This window comes from Spermophilus citellus (assembly GCF_964194105.1).
Source record: "Spermophilus citellus genome assembly, chromosome: 5".
Taxonomy (NCBI): Eukaryota; Metazoa; Chordata; class Mammalia; order Rodentia; family Sciuridae; genus Spermophilus; species Spermophilus citellus.
The window spans coordinates 170,722,596-170,728,486 of NC_138186.1; positions in this window are offsets into that span (position 1 = coordinate 170,722,596).

Genomic DNA, 5,891 nt, shown 5'->3' on the forward strand with positions numbered 1-5,891 from the left:
ACGTGTGAAGACGGTAGGCTGAGACTTGTTTTGCAGTCCGCCTGCCTCTGTCGTGCCCTGGCCACCAGCCAGTCCTGATTAACTGCGTGGTCTAAAGCAGCCCACTTTGCATATGCATCCACCAAGAACTCCAGGTAATTTTTCAAAAAGCAAATACATAAAGCGCCTGTCCTGGGCTTAGAAAAAACATAATGGTTTTCCTTGTTCTTTTTCTTTTTTGTTTTTTCTAAAGAACAAAAATAACCCTTAAAGTGCCCACAATATTTTGTTCCACGCCCTGCTTTCTAGCCTCCATGGGTTCCTTACTCGGGCCTCAGTGCTCTCCTTAGTCCTCCGAGCAGACCTGGCTGCACCCTGCAGAACCTGGGCAGGGCCTCGCAGCCAAGCCTGGGCCCCCGGGATTTGCAGGAGCACCTCACCCGTGATGGAACTGGCCTGAGTAAGCACCCTCGTGCCTTGTGGCCCACCTACTTCTAAGCCCCGAGGAGGCTGCGGAGCTGTTCCTTTCTTAGCTGTGCACATTCCTGCATTGCCTGCACTTCCCTTTATTGCTGAATTCTGTGGTTCTGTGCAGACACTCAAATTTGCTTTTCCATAGCCTGTTGCAAGGTTAGGCTCCTTCCAATTGTGGCTTTTATGCATTTAGCACTACGTGGTATTGAGACAGCATATATGTTTCATTTCTCTAGGATAAATCAGTGGTTATTTACGATGAGAAAGTTCCCTTCTTACGTTCTCAGGGTTTTCATCCTACATGGATGGTGAATTTTGTCACATGGTTTTTTGCCTGCATATATAGAAATACTTTAAGGTGTGTGTGTGTGTGGGGGGGGGTACCTGAGCATGTATTCGTCTTTCCGGGTCACATGGTCATGACGTCATCATATTAATTGGGGCGTCCCTCATGACCTTCGGGGACCTTGGGGCCTGCAGCCTCCTTCCCTCCAGCATCTCCCTGGAGCCTCTGCCATAAGAGGGCTCAAGAGTAACGCTCAGCACGCCTCATCCTCTCCCACCTTCACGCAGATTTTGTCTTTAACTTGTTATTTCTTCCTTAAACGTTAGTAGAAGACACGAGGGAAGCTCTCCAGGTTGAGTCTGCTTGTGGGAAGGTCTTACCACCATTTCCACCTCCTTAATAGGCGTGGGGTTCGGATTCCCCCTACAAGAACATTCTGGATACACGCTCCATGTTTGTGTCCCTCCAAGAACTGCTCCCTCTCCCGTGCGCACCTCTCGCAGGGGCATCAGCTGGCCAGGCCGGGACGGTCCTGTGACGTCTGCCCCTCTGCCACCGCGTCCCCTCTGGCATTCCTTCATTCCTGACAGTTTTGATATCTTGAGTTTTTCATTTTCACTCACAATGTGTTTTTAAAAAATTCCCTTTGTGATTTCCCACTTGCCCCCTAACTTACTTAGAATTGTGTGGTGGGGTCCCCACTCTTGGGCGATAATCTAGAGGACTTCCGCCGTTGACCTTCGTGCCATTTCGTTTGGAGAGAAACAGACACCGTACCTGATCTTAGAGGAGCCGTGCTGGCGGCTGGTGGTCCTGCAGCAGTGGGCGCCGTCTAGGGCTGTTTTGGGGCTTGTTTGCTTTTCCTCCCAGAGGACAGAGGGATGTCGCAGAACTGCCTCCTGGGTGGGTCCTTCCGGCCTTTGCCTGTCCAGTCTTCCTCCGTCTCACTGACCCACTGAATGGCAGGCTGCGGAGCAGGTGGAGAAGAGGAAGGGGAAGGAGGGTGGACGGGCGACCTCTGCCCTGTGCAGACACGCAGGCCCCAGGCCTTGACCCCACGGCTGAGGGTGGGGTGGGGTGGGGTGGGAAGGGTTTCACTGAGAATATTCCCAGACAGGCCTCAGGCCACAGCCTGGAGACCCCCCCCCCCCCCCACACACACACACACAGTCGCAGCACAAGCTATACCGAGAACACAGTCCTGCAGGGCGCTTACCTCGCTCCCTTCCCGTCACCCCTCCCCTGACGCCCTGTTTCCTGCTTTTCTCAGGGTGGTCCAGTATGCACCTCCAGGTGCCCCACCAAGAACACAGCCACAGGGAGTGCCTGCCCTCGGGAGCTTTCTGTTCCAGGACACAAGTGCACACACACAGGCACCCTTACACATACACACACACACACACAACTTCAACAGAGATGATATAGTTGAATGCAAGACTATTGGTGCACACTGTGGACAAGTCGGTAGGTGGTTTGCAGTAAGACTGGATTAAGCACAACCCTAGGTCAGTGCTCATGAACAGAGCACAAACTGCTGGAAATGCAGGCCAGAGGAAAGGTGTTGAGTAAACACAGGGTGCAGGTGTGATTGTGTGTGGGGGACGCTGAGGGAATAGCAAAAGCAGGAATAAAAACAGAAAGCCTCTGCACTATGGCAACTTCAGTAAAATAAGGTCCTCAGTCAACTACTGCACAAAACGATTTACAGTATTTTTTTCTCAACACTAGAGGTAATCTGATGATTTTTCCTTCCATTTTCGTATTTCTAAGTACTTTTCTAATATTTGTATTGATTTATTTTTGCTCTTTAGTGTGTTCCTAATTACATGAGGCAGAAACAACCCAACTGTAAAAAACTCACACAGGTATACAAAATGAAGTCACAACATGAGTCTGCTCCCCAGGCCTGAGCTTGCTAATCTTTCCTGTGTGTCTACCTTCAACTTTATATCCAAATGAAAAGATGTCTTCTGGGATTAAAAATAACTAAATGAGCTCCTACTATGCTGAGTATTCCAAAACTTGAGTTTCATGTTTTCTTAACCTATTCTCTTAGAAATTTCCATATGCATAAAGTATAATAAAGAAATTAAAATAATATGTATTATCACATATTTATCAGTTTTGATTTTAGACTGATAGACAGATGGACAGGCCCAGACATACAAGCTATGCATCATTCCTTCCAATCATACTTCATTTCCCTCCTTCCTGTTGAGCTCATCAGTGCCCCACTGTGTCCTCCAAAGTGCAGCTCCTGGTCTCTCCTGCTACATATTTTGGCTGCCTTCTCAGAAACAGCATATTATTTGCCACTCCTTTTCCCCTTGTTGCTTTGAATTTATCTTTCTAAAAATGCCTTTCTCCCTGCTTCTTGGTGTGGTGCATGGGAGAGACTTGCAGATTCATGGGCTCAGTCACACACCCCAAATCAGGCCATATATTACTTTTTATGGAAAAATTAACTGCTCTCTACAATTTAAAAATGTTACAACCTAAGTATTATTTTTATAATCTATTTTTCCTTGGGCACTAAATCCAATCAACCTGGTGAACACACCAGGAGCAAATTTCAGTTCAAGAAATAAACTAAAGACGCGGTTTAAGAGTAAAGCAAGTCAAGCTGCCTTCCAGAGAGGGGTACGCGGGGCACGGAGCTTCACCCCAGAGTCTGTCACCAAGCCTGATCATGCTGCATGGTTGTTGGGCTGCCTGCATCAACCTAACAGAAGACCAGGCAGAGCAAAGGACAGGTTGACCGAGACGTCCTATCCACACTTCTTGGACGAGCAGGACTTCGCCTCACCCTTACTCATAATTTACTCCTCACTGACCCCCTGAACGGCAGGCTGCAGAGCAGGTGGAGAAGAGGAAGGGGAAGGAGGGTGGACGGCGACCTCTGAGCCCGTGTAGACATGCAGGCCCGGGCCTTGATCCCACGGCAGAGGGTGGGGTGGGGTGGGGTGGGAAGGTTTCACTGAGAATATTCCCAGACAGGCCTCAGGCCACAGCCTGGAGACCCTGCATAGACCAGGGGCTGTACTGAGAACACGGTCCTGCAGGGGGCCTTACCTCGCTCCCTTCCCGTCACCCCTCCCCTGAGGTCCTGTTTCCAATTGTGTTGACTGCGCTTTAAATCAGTATTCATCATAAGAAAACTTCACCTGATTCTATTTGTTTCTCTCTATAATTTCTCCATATGTCCTTTCCTCTGATCCCCCTTAAGTCTATATCTGAGGAAGGTAGATGGTGAGTCTGTTGAGAGTGGGAGGGGTTCTGATTCATGCAGGGCTTGTCCTGTTGGCAGAATGCCCACTGCCTTCTCCCTCCACCCAGCACAGCACGCAGGAGCCTTCCCAGCCTGTGACATGAGAGTGGATGTGCCACCCGCTTGGGCCAGGGGAATGCCGCGGGCCTGCTGTGTGCAGAGGCCCCGAGTGCTGCAGGCTTGGCTCTCTTTGTGCAGCAAGGATCCACTGTGGGAAAACAGAGCCCAGGGAGCTGTGGCCTGTTCTTCCTGAGCCCAGTGGCGAGCAGAGCTGGGACCAAGAGCAGAGTGTGTACGGCCAGAGGAGGCCTCCCTCACACACTCTCCAGACCAGCCAAATGGCACCGTCTTGCCTATCTGTGACCCCGAGAAGTGCTTGCCTCTCCGTCACCGAGCTCTGGAGACGACGTGTGAGGAGTGCTTTAGTGGCAACCGCTGACCGACGCATAGTGATTGCAACAGTGTGCTCACCCTGTGGCGACCTCACAGAGGGGCTGGGCTGTGGACAGCACGGGGCTGGGAGGAGAGGCGTCCTTCATCTACCCCTTCTCAGATCCGAAGCCAGGAGGCACAAGGAGGGAGGAGTTCCTGTGGCTTCCTGTTTAGCTCTCAGCCTGTTGAGCACTGGACAGGGAAGGGGCAACTGAAGGGCGGAGAGAACGCGCTGCAGTCCCAGGAGGGAGAGGGGGAGGCACCTGACAGGACCCAACCGATGTCGACGTTGGCATTGTCTGTTTATCTTTCCACCCTTCCCTTCCTTTGTGCCTCAAAGAACCTGACTGTTGATTCCGTGTCCAGGTGTCCAGTGGGCAGGGATTATGGACTGTCCCTTCTACAGTGACAGAGAAGCTACTAACTTGTGTTGACCACCACAAAACTGGAAGCACAGCCCTGGGGGACCTCACGCTGACAGCTCTGAGAAGCTGTTTTAGCTGTAACATCGCCCAATCCCACATTTATTTTACCATTTAATAATAGGATCCTTTGTTCACAACAGTACAGTCCTTTAAGAGGCTATTAAAATCCTTCGAAATAGTTTTCAGAGGAAACCGGTGTAAAATATCAATACTATAATTAAGATCCAAATGCAACACATCCCAGGCTTTTCAACACCGAAAGTTAAATAGTGAAACTTAAATGAGACATTCAAAATCATCTGTAACTTTTAAGATGTTAAGTGGAACAGAAGAACAACTTTCCAAGAGTTGGTGGATAACAGCTGTGAGGATCCAGGTGTTCCCCAAAAGGGAAAATACCTTCCCTTCAAGCAACCCTGGTCATCCCCCAAGAGGCAGCCTGTTCTGGTTTATAGAATAAATCTCGACATATTTAAAAGTAACTAAGTCACACAGAGTGTGTTCTATGACCATGATGGAACCACACTAGAAATCAGGAATGGAAAGACAACACAGGAAATCGACAAACACTTGGAAATTAAACAGACACTTCTAAAAACCCCAAGGGTCAAAGGGCACATCTCAAGTAAAATGAAACAATATGTATAACAGAAGGAAAACACAACACTATGAATGGGAATTTTTAATGTTACTTCAGAGAATTTAAGATTTTCTGCAGGAAGATCATAATTAAATTGATATAAAAGAAATAATTGCATGTATATTTAATGCATGATCTGTGTCAATGTAATAGAAATTTTATGTCACTTTGTTATTTAATTGCTTCATGTTATTTCTGTCTTGGTCCCATCTCGATTTCAGCCTTACCTCTGTCTTTTTTTTTAATCAGGATTCTGTAATATGCTCACTGTAGTCACTAAAAAGTATGGTATAGTATCTGCTCGGGTGCGCAAGGTCAGTGTGGACAAGGTTGTCATATCTGCATTTTCTTCAATCAGGTCTAAACGCAGTTTTCAGAAGTGGCCTC